Genomic DNA, 14,783 nt, shown 5'->3' with positions numbered 1-14,783 from the left:
TTCATGTGGGGACTCTGATCGTTGGCTGCTGAAGTACCATCTGTACATAGAGATATTGGGCTCATGCTGTAAATAGTATGGCATATTGTAAAGCCAGAAAGAGTAAGTGCCTTCTTACATATTTTTGTTTAGTATGGGTAAGTGTGGAAGAACACAAATAAGACTACTTCCTTATTTAGGCCTTCATGATACATTCAAGACCAGCATTTTCTTATATATTTTCCCTGGAGCTCTCCATTTAACCACTTTAAACTGAAAACAGTTTTGGGGAACTGTGGTTACTAATGGTTACACTAATGGTTAGTGTAACAAAATTCTATGAGCCTTACTTATAGGTCTCAATAAGAATGTATACATAATACTTAATTTTAAAAATCTATAATGACATTCTTAGCAATAGGCTAGTACCTAAAAAATAATAATGTTGCAATAGTAAGTTAATTGTGATGTGATGCTTATAAAAAGAACTTGCTAGAAAAACTTTGACTAAATATTTTGTGACTTGCTACAGGTTTGTTTGGTTTTTTTTTCTGGAGAAATTCTTTTACCTTTGATTCTACTGATTTTCAAAATAAGGACTGGATAAGGAACTTTCCCCTAACATAATGATAGTTATTAATGTAGCATTGCATGGACTAGAAAAATAATTCCAGTAGTCTACAAATTTTCACCAGTCTTACAACTACTTAGCAATAGCAAATGATGCTACCTGTATTTGTGAGAGCTCTGCATAGACAATGTATAAAGAGATATAAGGCTGTACATTGTATTTGCATTTGTATTAGCTTTCTAATTTTTGTTAAGCCTGTTTCCTTGTCTACAGAGACTTATTTCTTTGTCATTTGGCCTTTGCTGATTAAATAACTAGTTTATAGCAACACACACACACATTCACGCTGGTAATGTCTTAGTCTCTGATGTGGAGGTGGACACTCATTTCTGCATGGGAGATACTTCATTGTGCCTCTTCTGCACCACCACTCCTGCCTTTCATCTTCCTCCAAAAGCATCTTTGGGTTCTGGCAGCTGCATATGGAACAGCCTTGGAGCCATGTGCTCATGTGCCTTTTTTGAGCAGATATCCCAAACCAACCGCAGGTGCTGCCTGCCCACTTGCCCTAGAAGCCTGGGAGGAGAGTGAGTCACTTCCAATTCCGGACAGGGCCGGGCTGTTCTGCCTCAACAGATGGTCAGCATTTGCTTTTCTCAGTCCTGTCACCTGGAGAACTCCAATAATGTTTTATGTTCCATTATTTACTATTCATCAAAAAGAAGCAGAAAAGGGGAACGCAATGCCATATCAAAATAGTCAACAGCTTCAATGTTGATGAGAGTGAAACATGATATTTTAGAAAAAGAAAAAGAACAGAAATGAACATGGCACATTTGCTAAAACGCTTAACTACAATGATCTTGATAGTATTTATTTAATTTTATGGACGATTAAAAAGATTTAGCTATTAAGAAGCTATTGAGATTTTATACATTTTTTATTTTTAAAATATAAGTGTGCCAGAAATGGCCACTTTACTTTTCTAATTTTATATTCTAATTTATATATATGCACACTGATATTTCTTCATCTCAGACAAGGCTTTTGTCATTATCAACTCCATTAAGCTACATAATGACAGGTCAATTCATTATTTGAATAATTTTCAAATGTCAGTTATTTAAATAATGAATTGCTTGTTATGTTATATATAAATATTTTCTTTTCACCTAGAAAACATTTCAGAAGTCCTATGGTGCTCAGATATAGAACTCTGGTAAAACTGTCAGTTTAAGATTGGAACATTGAATCTGGTTTATGAAAAATAGAAGCCCAGAATAAATGATCTTCCTGTAGATTATTGCTGCACATAGAGATGGAAGGGACTCCAATTTTGTTCTCAGACATAGTCAAAGGTCTGTTTTGGAAGTTGAGGGCAAGTGCTTTAGTTCTGCCTCCTGGGATATAACTAGATATGTTGCTGCATCCTATAAACTCATTTTATGAGTTTGACACAAAAAGAGAAGCTGACAGAAAATGGGGATTAGGGTGGGGAGCATGTGAGACCCAAAAGGAGGTCATTGTGGGCAGACCCTCCAGGAGGCGGATTGCTGCAATGTGACCATTGCAGTGTGGGCTGTAAGATGATCCCAGGTCTGCTCAGAATCCTTTTCTAGATTGTGAGCACGGTTGACACCCTTGATAAAACACAGGGAATAGATCTGTCGGCCTCATTTAACTCCTTCTCACTCTGTGATGACATGAACTGATGATATTAACATCAAAATACAAATTTTAAAGTGTGGCAGAGATGATGTTCATGTAAGATATGTAGAATTAACATTTTAAGAGAGAAACTGAAGGACCAAGAGGTCAGTTTCTATCAGGATTCAGAAATCCCTTCTCATAAATACATCTGCTCATCCCATCTACTCTTTTTTTTTTTTTTTTTTTTTTTTTTTTTGCAGTACGTGGGTTTCTCACTGTTGTGGCCTCTCCCATTGCGGAGCACAGGCTCCGGACGCGCAGGCTCAGCAGCCATGGCTCACGGGCCCAGCACCTCCGCGGCATGTGGGATCTTCCCAGACCGGGGCACGAACCCGCGTCCCATGCATCGGCAGGTGGACTCTCAACCACTGTGCCACCAGGGAAGCCCCCATCTACTCTTTATCACCTTTGATCGCCAGCATCTACAGGGCAAGGGATTGTCACTGCTAATACCTCAGCATTGCATCAACATTGGCATCTACAATTCTTTGGGTGATGGTGGTAAAAATAAAGCTAATTATGAGTAATGAAGGTACTGGTCTCAATTCCCTGGTTTTCTCTGGGGTTCTGGTTCTTGGGGGCTTATTTCCATACCCTATGTAATTACTTGTGTTGACTTTGATGGGGCCCACATCAGGTGCTAGGGGGAAACCTGAAGCACCATGTGGCAATAGCACTGCAGTGAGCTCAGTGACTGCAAAAGAATCCAATGAAGTCTCAATGTTCCTAAAGCTGACCTTTGTCCAGCCTTTACTTAGAACTTTGAAAAAAAAATAGAGCAGTTTTTTATGTCTTCTAAATTGGGGCTGATTACTGGAATTCCCTGGTGTGACTGAAGTACATTCCTGACTGAATTTATTGATGGTCTAATAGCATAGTTGAATGTTATCTGAGCTGTTCTTGATGGCCAGGGGGCCTGGTTCCTGTGTCTTACAAATAACTTTGGTCTGCCCATCCCATGCCCTCATTACCTGCATTGGATCTACTCACTTGGTGAGCTGTGGGTAGAAAACTTCTTTCCAAGTACCAAGCAATTATATTTCTCCTTACAAAGAGAAAATGTTTGTAGCAGTCTTTATTGTAATCTGAGTGGGTAATCTTGGACTCATGCCCAGCAAGTTTATTTTTGCGTGGAGTAAGCTGATTTTCTAATTTTCTGTGTATCTCTTGGTAGAGTTTACCAAACTTCTTATCTTTGCCAACAACTTCAGCTAGGTCAGAGTTTTGAGTAAATGCAGCAGAGCCTTTAAAAAGCCATTATCTAAAGTTCCCTAAGACCTCTATTGCCCACTTTTAGAGTAACAATTTCTACAGCACCTTAGCTCAGCCTGTCTTGGGAATGAAAACAAGAGCTGAATTGTGTGTTTGCATCCTCAGAGCCCCAAGCTGTATTTGTAAAGTCCCCATTATTTATCTTTGTAGTCTCAGAAGCTTTGCATTTATAGATTCATTGCATCATCATCTTATGATCATTTGGAGTCTCTGATGGTGTTCTAATTAAAAGCTCATTTCCTAGTTACCACAACACTGTTTTACACCACTTAAAATACCAACCTCCTCCAGTGTATTTTTGGATATGTGGGTAATGGATTGGAATTTGCAGTATTGCAGGAACTAAGTAATTTTAAAGCTAATAGTGTAAAGGCAAAATGATTCGTTTTAAAGTAAGTTTTCTCATCTTTAGAACACACACAAACACACACACATACCCCATATATAGCCATATATATTTTGATACTGACTAATTATTCTTTTAAAACTGAGTGCAGTCCAGGGAAAAATTGCAGCAACTAATGGATTCCCTTAGTGTAATTTGATCTGAAGTACAGAAAAGAAAGAAAAAGTGATTTTGACCTGCGTACCCAAATAGGATGTTCTTACGGTACTCATGGTATCCATGGGAAGAATACTGAAGGAGAAATGGGCACGTTTCTGACAATCCATTGGAAGTAACAGGGATCTGTGGTCTCTGGAGGATAGGTAAAGGTATACTGCCCTGAATTCTCTTCACCAGGTCATTACAGTGACCCACATGCATTGCTCCAAGTGATTAGAAGATGTTGTAATTTTTTATATACCATAGCCATATGTGTGATCTCCTAATTGTTCTGATTTCCATTAAGAAAATGTGATTCACAAAATTTCCACTGTATAAAACTTATTAAAAGTATTTCAGGGCTTCCCTGATGGTGCAGTGGTTGAGAGTCCGCCTGCCGATGCAGGGGACACGGGTTCGTGCCCGGGTCTGGGAAGATCCCACATGCCGCGGAGAGGCTGGGCCCGTGAGCCATGGCCTCTGAGCCTGCGCGTCCGGAGCCTGTGCTCCGCAACGGGAGAGGCCACAACAGTGAGAGGCCCGCGTACAGCAAAAAAAAAAAAAAAAAAAAAGTATTTCAAGAGAGTTCATGTTATCAAAGTATTTCCTGTGACATTCATGTAAGAGTGAACTCCTTTAGGGTGTGAAAGTGGGTTTTTACAGATCATTAACAAATTGACAGATCTGGAAATAGAAAAATATAAAACTGATGTGTTAGGAAGCAATGCCAATTTAAGGTCGATCAAAAGTGACAAAGTATTCCTGAAAACTTTAGATGAATTAAGGAGAAAGTAACTCAATTTATAAGCCATTTTGCAAGAACATATCAATTACATACCCTTGTACATTGTCTATAAATTCTTTTGGTCTGGCTCCCGCTCTCACAGCCATTGCAGTACATTGAACTCCATAGAGACAGCGCCGGGGCAAGTGAGAGCTGGACAGGCACTGGGTGACTCTGTGCCTCGCGGAGGAAAAATAATTAAGCATGGGCAAAGGAGACCCTAAGAAGCCGAGAGGCAAAATGTCATCATATGCATTCTTTGTGCAAACTTACCGGGAGGAGCACAAGAAGAAACACCCAGATGCTTCCGTCAACTTCTCAGAGTTTTCTAAGAAGTGCTCAGAGAGGTGGAAGACCATGTCTGCTAAAGAGAAAGGAAAGTTTGAAGACATGGCAAAGGCGGACAAGGCCCATTTTGAAAGAGAAATGAAAACTTATATCCCTCCTAAAGGGGAAACAAAAAAGAAGTTCAAGGATCCCAATGCACCCAAGAGGCCTCCTTCGGCCTTTTTCTTGTTTTGTTCTGAGTATCGTCCAAAAATCAAAGGAGAACATTCTGGCCTATACATTGGTGATGTTGCAAAGAAACTGGGAGAGATGTGGAATAACACTGCTGCAAGTGACAAGCAGCCTTATGAGAAAAAGGCTGCTAAACTGAAGGAAAAGTACGGAAAGGATATTGCTGCATACTGAGCTAAAGGGAAGCCTGATGCAGCAAAAAAGGGAGTTGTCAAGGCTGAAAAAAGCAAGAAAAAGAAGGAAGAGGAAGATGAGGAAGATGAAGAGGATGAGGAGGAGGAGGAAGGTGAAGAGGAAGAAGAAGATGATGATGATGAATAAGTTGGTTCTAGCGCAGTTTTTTTTTCTTGTGTATAAAGCATTTAACCCCCCTGTACACAACTCACTCCTTTTAGAGAAAAAACTTGAAATGTAAGGCTGTGTAAGATTTGTTTTTAAACTGTACAGTGTCTTTTTTTGTATAGTTAACACACTACCGAATGTGTCTTTAGATAACCCTGTCCTGGTGGTATTTTCAATAGCCACTAACCTTGCCTGGTACAGTATGGGGGTTGTAAATTGGCATGGAAATTTAAAGCAGGTTCTTGTTGGTGCACAGCACAAATTAGTTATATATGGGGATTGTAGTTTTTTCATCTTCAGTTGTCTCTGATGCAGCTTATACGAAATAATTGTTGTTCTGTTAACTGAATACCACTCTGTAATTGCAAAAAAAAAGAAAAAAAGTTGCAGCTGTTTTGTTGACATTCTGAATGCTTCTAAGTATATACAATTTTTTTATTAGTATTATTGTCCTTTTCATAGGTCTGAAAATTTTCTTCTTAAGGGGAAGCTAGTCTTTTGCTTTTGCCCATTTTGGATCACACGAATTATTACAGTGTTTATCTTTCGTATAGTTAGCTGATAAAAAGCTTTTGTGTACACACCCTGCATATTCATGATGAGGGTAATAAAAGTTTAATTGAGACAGTTTTCATCCATAACTGAAACTCAAATCTTGATCGGTTGATGTCAGATTTCACATAGCCCAGGTTCATTTACAAAGTGAAGAGTAACCAATCTACTCACAGCACGGGATTATTAGAATCAAACATTTTGAAAGTCTGTCCTTGAAGGACTAATAGAAGAGTATGTTCTAATCTTTACATGAGGACTCTACATCCTTTAACTCCCATTACGATGTAATGGCAGTTATATTTGCAGTTCACACGTTTAAGACTGAGAATGTATCCCCAAAAGCATGAGCTTAAAATATAAGACTGCCATATTACGTTTTTTTTGTTGTTGTTGATATTAGTCCCAACAAAGGCTCTGGAGAAAAAGTGCTGGCTGTAAATGTCTTCTCCTATTTATCTAAATATGGATTGTTTAGGAAACTTGAGATCCTCCATTAAAGGTATTTTTAATTAATTGGGCCAACTTTTAAAATGGTATACCACATTTTAAATCAGGTATATTTTCCTATAGTATGGTTTGCCCCTTTATAAATGAAATAGACATGAGGGAAGAAGACAAACTTTGTATTTCAGTATGAATTACCTGATTTATTTGAAGTTGATTTTTCTTTACAAAACTCAAGCTCATTCATCAGGGTCATATGTTTATCTGCTTAACAGTTCAGGGAACAATTTGGCAATTTTGTGGTTTTTGAGATTATCGTTCTCTTAAAGTGCCAGTGTTTTAAAATAGTGTTCTTGTAATTTTACACGCTTTTGTGATGGAGTGCTGTTTTGTTATATAATTTTGACTTGGACTCTTTCCATTTGCATTTGTTTTATGTAATTTCAGGAGGAATACTGAACATCTGAGTCCTGGATGATACTAATAAACTAATAATTGCAGAGGTTTTAAAAAAATTCTTTTGATATAATAAATAATAGCTGAAAAGATTTTTAAAGGAGAAGTCAGTCCACTTGTTTTCTCCTCATCTTGGTCTCCCATTCTCTGTCTAGATCAATCTTGATTCTGTCCTACTAGGTCAACTAAAACTTAAACACTAAGGTCTCCTTTTATTAGCCAAGTTCAACAGAATTTTTGTCTTTATATTCATTGACTTCTTTCTGGCATTTGATGGCTTTGATCATCAAAACTTTTGGAAATATTTTCCTTTGGTTCCACTTGTACCATGTCTTCTGGTAAAATCTCCTTCATACCTCACTGGCCCTTCTCTCCCTTCTTCACTGTTGTTTATTTCTTGGTCTATTCCTGAAGTGTAGGCTTCCCCCAAGCTACACCCTCAGCCTTCTTGTCTTCCTCTACAGCTCTTGCTCAATGATCTTGTATGTGACAACATTTTTGGTTATAACTCAGTATTCTTGTCTTGAATATGTATCTATAGCATCCAACTCTCTTCTGACCTGTAGGCCTGATTTTCCAATCTGAATATTTTATCTCCCTTAAAAAATTCCCATTTCTCTCCCCATATTCCCGCTTTTACACTTCCAAGCTCCCATGTGATTAATCTCAATCTCTTCCTTGGCTCTGTTCACTCCTTATTATCTCTCAGTTCACTCTCTAACTTCCTAACCCTGAAGATCCTTCAAGTCCAGAAACTTCCCTATATCTCTACTGCCACTACTTTGTTGAAGCCCTCAGTCTTTCACACTTGGATTATTACTTCACTGGTACTCTAACATGTATCCTGATCCCTAATTTCTCCCCCTTAACATTTACCCTCCTTATAAAATCGGAAATATCTTTCTAATTAAAATCTGATCATCTCAATTATGGTTCTTAAGACATTTTGCAATCTGATCTCTCCCTGCATTTTTGGATATGTAAATTGGCTGCCAGCTTAATTTTTGGCACCTCCATCCTAAAATGCACTGTCACTCTTCTCAGAATGCCTTTTGTCAGACCTTGTCATATGATGAACCTCTGTTCATTCTCTGTGATACAGTTTCATTGTCATACATGGTGAAGTTTTTCCTGATTGTTCTAAAACTCACAACTTTGTCACAAACAATCACAATAATAATTGTCTTCATCTTCCTCACCTGATCATCCTTGAGATTTCATTTTCTACCTTTGGCAACTGCCTTTCATGTCACCATAGTGAGGTCTTTTTTGTGCTTCTAACACTGGGAGAGAGTCACTCTATTTGCTTCCTACATTTACTGTGCAAAAGTTGGGGGGAATGCTCCCCCCACTTGTGTTGCATTCTCTTCCAATTTATGCATTGATCACAAGCAGAATTTACCTCTTATCCCTTCAGTAATAAGGCCTTATCCCATGACTTACTGTTCCTTACAGACCTTCTCCTCTTGTGAACCAGCTTAAGCTCTCTGGGACTGGAATATGTACCAATCTGAGTGACTGGCACTGTGCCCTTCTTAAAAGTATTTCTTTTCCCCACATGTTTAACCATTGTCAAGAGTCAAAACTTGAACAATGTATCTCCCTTTTTCAAGGTATATAGCCTAAGGCATTAAAGAGAGGCCCTTATCCTTGATAGTTTAACAGTTTAGGAGTCTTAGTTCTGCAGGTTCATTCTTATTTCCACTTATTAGCACCTTCCACGGATTCCTGGGCTCCTCACTCCACCGTTATATCTTCATGGGCTGTGAAGACCCAACTTAGGTCTTCCTTCTGCAACTTTGTTGTATTAAAGAAAAATTTCACCCAACCAGCTAAACCAGCAAAGAAGACTTTATACAAGACAACTGCAATAGGGGAGAGAGATTATTGTAATAGGAGAGAGATTATTGTATTAGTTGAGCTTGAATTCAACTCCACTGAAATAAAAGGCAGGAATGTTTTTAAGTGCTGAGTTGAGCTAGTGGAAAAGTACTGGAAGACACTAGTGGGGAGATTGGTCAATGAATGTGATTAGGCCATCTGTATCTGCTAATCGGTGCTTACGGAAGTTAGGCTCCTACCTTCACACAGAGACTGGAAGATAAGGATGCTATCTTTCTTGATGGTTACATTTCAAAGGCATAGTTCCCCTGTCCTGGACAAAGAAAGACATTCCTGGGTTATAGAAGATTTATATCTCAAAGGGGCAGAGGAAAAAATTATAAATGACAGTTTTCTAAAGTAAATTCTCTAAGGAAAGGGAGGTCAGGAGACTATAGTCAGGAAGAAACCTGTCTAAAGTTTAGTCAGACAACTTTAAGTCCATCTTGGTCAGATGGATAAGCATAATCTAAAAGGTAAATAATGACCCACTTAACTTGCTTTCATGTGGCTTTTCATATTCCATCAATAACAGTGAAATGGGTTGTACAGTAGGGCAGGTACCATTACTAATACAATTTATACATATTTAGCCTAATAATATGCTACAATTGTGAATAATTTCCCTCTTAGGTTATGTCCTTTTGAGGAGAAATGAAAAAACACTTCAAAATAAATGCTTTGCAATTATCACTCTTTTCTTCCTTCTGACTCTCTATTTATTATAAGGTGAATGCATTTATCACACAGGCAAATATTTTTGGTTTGATTGATTTGTATTATTGCTTTCTCTTTCCTGTGGAAGTACCCATTAGGGTAAGTCTTTTTTGTAGCATAGAAAATAGTAATTTAGCACCCTAGCCGGGTTGTTTCTAGAATAAATGAATCATACTAAACCAGAAGGCCTATAAGTTAAAAAGAAAGGGTAGCGGTCAGTAAGACAACACAAAGAGATCATAGTTCACCATCACCATCTTTCTAGAAGGTACACTTTCAGGAGTGATTCTTGACTACATCAGATGATTTTTCTTTTTCACTTGGTGGAAACGGTGTTTGACTTAGTTTCCCATGCCTGTTATGTGAAATCAATTTCATAAATACAGTTAGTGATCTCAAGGCAATACTGATTTTTAAATTATATTACATATATCATAATTTGTGACCTGACATTTTATATAAAGTTTGCGTGAATTGGGGAAGATAAAGGTAAGATAGGAGCTCAGTCAGGGTACTGAGTTTGATCTCGGGTGGCCTTGGCCTGCAGTGGCTTGAAGCAGGGTTTCGGTTCCTGGCCAAAGATTGGGGTTGGGTATCGGCAGTGAGAGCACCGAATCCTAGCCACTAGACCAGTGGTCAGTGACAAGGCCCTGGCTCTTTGGCTTTGCAGAAAATGAATTCCCACAAAGATGGAAAGTAGTGAAACAAGTAGTGTGTTTATTAGGAGGAGAAAAGAGTACAGTACGTGTGGACAGACACACAGGTGGGCTCAGAGAGAGAGTCACGCCTTCGTGGCTGTTTAAATCACTTATAAAGGGCATTTCTTCTGGGTTTCTTTGGCCAGTTATTTTGATTTGCCTGGTTCACAGTCCGTATTTGGTTTATCTCAGGATCCTCCCATGTGTGCATGCGCATCTGTTAGCCAAGATGGACTCTACCGAAGAGGGCTGTGCGTAGTTAGCATCACTTACTATGGGGTAGCTCCCCCTCACTTTTTGACCTCTAAGGAGCTTTTCTGTGCATGTGTAGTTGGGGAGGTCTCCTGACTTTGAGAATGAGAAATATGTGGTCTCTTATCTTCTTGGGCAGGGCCCAGCCTTCTCCCTCAATTGTCCTGCTCTTTTTGTCTTGGAGTATCGGTCCACAGAGAACAAATTCCAGTTGTTTGCCCCAGGGGCCCATCTATCTCCTGCCTCAAGTTGAGTGGTCAGTAAAAGCTGTTTGGGGACAATGAATAACTTGAGCTCTTTAGGAAATACTGTGATTCATTCCTTCACTTTTATCTTCGTTTGTATTGCCACATTTGTTCACTGATCCACTTCTTTCCTGCCATATTGCTCCCGCACTAGCCTGCTTCACCAAACCCCATCACCATTGCCCTCTCTATCTGTCTCAACCCAATTCCAAGCCAGCCTCTCACATCTCAGCTGGATTTACAGCAGTTTTTATTGCCTCTCTAATATCTATTTTTTACACAGAGTAAGCCTTTAAAAATGTAAACTAAACCAAATCGTTCTTCCTAATATCTGTAAAACTCTCCCATTGCTTCCCAGTATACTAAAAATAAATTTCAAACTGTGACCCTCGAAACCCAATAGACTTTAGACTCTGCCTACCTCATCCACCTAACCTCTCACCTCTTACCACTCTCCCACTGGATCTCAATCTCCAGGATGCTGTCCTTTCTGTTACATATAGTTACCTGAAATTTTTCTTGTTTATCTCTTTGTTTTGCTTGTCAAGGTGCTTTGAGAATATAAGCCCCATGAAGGCAAGGATCTTGCCTCTAATTATATACTGCTGTAACCAAAGCACCAAGAACACCCCTAGAACATTGATATGCTCAGTAGATAGTTGAGTGAGTTAATTAATCAGTTTTCTAAATAAATATCACTTATTGATGTCCAACTGTCTGCCAGGTCCAATGCAACATTGATTGGGAATCAAAGATGAGTATTGCGTGGTTCCATACATCAGGTGGCTTACTGACTGGCTGTTATCTTTATCTGGGCATCTGGTTATCAAGCTGTCTTTTAGGGTTTACATTTAACTTTGGGGAATCAAGATGAATTGATAATATTCATGAGTAGTCAGATACTTTTGGTTCTCTAAGTATACTCTATGTCTACTTCCAAGGAACCTCTTAAAATTTAGCTTCTCTCATTATACACATATTGTTTATTCACTTTAATAAGGCTTTATCCATCAGGTACAGAGTCAAGCTTTTTACTGCTTATTATGAGATATACACATGAGAGTAAGATGTTTACCCTGTCTTGAAGGAATATGAAATTTAGTAGGGAGAGGTAAACTTTGTATTCTGATAAACATGAAATAAAGCTATATCTTATAAATTCCACTAAAAAGGCAGAACAAATAATAGAAGGATCCAGAAAAGGGAGTAATCAGAGAGGAGATGAACAGGAAACGCTCCATTAATAGATATGTTTCATCTTGGATTTTAATGATCACTATGATTTCAACAGATGGAGGAAATGGCACATATAAAGGAAATGACAAGTTTTTCAGATGAGCAGCAGCATCAACATGAAGTTTTGGAATAGACCTCTATGCTGGAAGGCTTTGAAATGTCTTTGGTAGGTGGTGGAAGCCACTGGAGATTTCTTAGCCAGAGTGCCACTAGCACAACAGTATAAATTAGACATCTTTTAGGAGAATGGATTGGAATGAAGACAAACTGGAGGCAGGAAGACCAACCGATTAGCAATCTTTTGTGATATGACAGTCCAGAGATGATGGAATAATGGTTTGGTAGGATGGTAGTCTTCCTAAAGAAATATATTCACACACACACACGGAGACAAATTGTATACTCACAAGGAACTTTTCCCTTTATACATTTATCCTGAATTGGAGTTACTCCATTCTTCAAACCTAAGTTTTTTTACCTTTATACTTATGAACTATCTCTTCCTGTAGGTTATATCAGGAATAGATTTTTGGGTCCATTTTACTATTCTCATGTATTTAAAAGCACGTTTAGTATCTCTATGTATCCTCAAAATGTTTCACACTTTTGGCAGAGTTGAAACATCCAGACTTGAGTTTGGTCTTTATTTTTTATGAATTACTGTCTTGCTGTTTATCAGGCTTTCTCAGCAGATTGGCTTAGTTGGCCTAATTTTCTCTGTAAATCTTTCACTCCTAACCCCCACCCCAACACACACGTGTCACACACACGATTGAATCATACTTGTCTCAGAGATGTTTTGCCATATAAATCACATGTCTAGCACTGTGACATTTTGTTTGTATATCGCATTCATATATTTTAGTTGAGCCATATACCAGTGTACCACAGACCCAGCTAAGGGTGTCAGAGTGCTAAATCCATTGGATGTGTTTCAATTCTTATCTTATTTGAATTCTTAAAATATTTGATGCTGATGACCACTCTGTCCTTGAAACATTTTTTTCCATTAGTTTCCATGATATAACATCCTCTATGTTTTTTTTTTTTTTCTCTTTGCCTCTTAGTCTTTCTTCTCTAGTGGAATATTCTCTACTTGTCCATTAAATATTGACACTTCCCAAAGCCTAGTTCCTCTTCTCTTCTAGTTCTGAATACTGGCCCAGTTGTTAGCTTCATTCCGACATCTTTGGCCAGTAGGATGCTCTTCAGGTTGGCTCCTAAATCCTTTATAAATGACCGTACTTGTCTCTGATAGCTTCCTTGCTATCTACTTTGTTAAGATATTCTGGGCTCTCCTTATACCTTCCCTACCCTAGACTGAGGATCAGCCGTTTCTGCAAAAAGTCCTGGTTTTCTTTAGTGGTAAATGTGTTTCAAGACTGTAATTTGGGCCCAGTGGTGCTCATTGAGACAGAATTTGCCATTGTTTCTAGGCTTTTTCATTATATATACATAAATTAACATTAATACTTATGATTCAGGTTTAGGACTATGTGGTTTTCTTTCTTCCACATTGAGAATCTTGGTTCTGAAGGATACAGGGGGTGATAGAATTAGAATATCCCACATTACAAACACAATATCCACAGGATAACAGTTTTAACACTATTGCCACCAGTATGATTTATATATTGCTTTTGATTTAGAAAATGTTAGCAAGAATACTGATGACTATGTTGTACACATAATCTAATTGATTTAGAAAGTTACAGACCACAGTATCATTTATTTGTTTGCGTAACAAATAGTACTGATTAATAGGAATGATTTTTCCTCAGTATTCCCTTCTCTATACTTGAGGTTGTCAGTGGATTCCAAGAGACCCCTAGTGGGAATTACCCACTCAAGAAGTAGAGTGGTATCATTAGGCCCAGTATATTTCACTGTGAGGAGCCACCTGGTAGAGGCTAGAGGTCAGCCCTCTACAGTTCATTATTTTTACTCCTCTTGTAGTAAAGGGAACTTCCACACTCATGAAATTATTAGGTCCATTAGGGATCAGCAATTCTCCTTTTATATGCTTTTCTTCCAGTGAACATAGTACTGATTTTTTGTTTCCTGCTAAGGTATATTTTAACGGCCAATTCCTTGAAAGCTACTTTGAGAGGATCTTAATTATTGTTCACATAAAGATGGAGGTGTGTTTGTAATAGATCTAGGATAGAAAAGGAGTTTAATGGATTCATTTTGGAATAACACATATAAGTGTTCATCCTTTAGGAGAAAAAGGGAAGCTGAAACAGATTTCAACAGGAATAACGGGAAGGCTGGAATTTTCACACCAGCAGGGTCCCTTGGGTTACCAGCCCATGAATGACCCCCACTCAGTTTTTTTGAGACTCAATATTTTTAGAGCAGCTTTAGGTTCAAAGCAAGATTAAGAGAAAGGTACAGAGGTTTACCATATATGCTCCACTCAGTTTTACTGTGTAAACTGTTACTTTGTACAAGGAAATCTTAACATTTGCAGGAAATTAATGAGGAAAAAAGTAAGGTCTTTTGAGCTTTTGTGCAGCGGGTTTTGGGGCAGCGAAACTCTAATTTAACTGAGAATATTAAGTATGAAGGAAATAAG

The 14,783-nt window shown here is 38.3% G+C and overlaps 1 protein-coding gene and 1 pseudogene across 2 annotated transcripts in view; both read left to right on the top strand.

The window, feature by feature from the left end:
• CAMK4 (calcium/calmodulin dependent protein kinase IV) overlaps positions 1 to 14,783 on the top strand; it is a gene marked incomplete at its 3' end in the record, with an annotated part of 222,803 nt that overhangs the window by 25,467 nt on the left and 182,553 nt on the right. The window lies entirely within an intron of this gene.
• Positions 5,065 to 5,700, top strand: LOC307051898 (high mobility group protein B1-like; annotated as a pseudogene). Its single transcript has one exon. The product of its transcript is annotated as a high mobility group protein B1-like (transcript).

Source organism: Hyperoodon ampullatus, assembly GCF_949752795.1.
Source record: "Hyperoodon ampullatus genome assembly, chromosome: 4".
Lineage (NCBI taxonomy): Eukaryota > Metazoa > Chordata > Mammalia > Artiodactyla > Ziphiidae > Hyperoodon > Hyperoodon ampullatus.
Note: the sequence above shows the minus strand (reverse complement) of the source record. Positions and strands in the feature narration are given on the sequence as shown.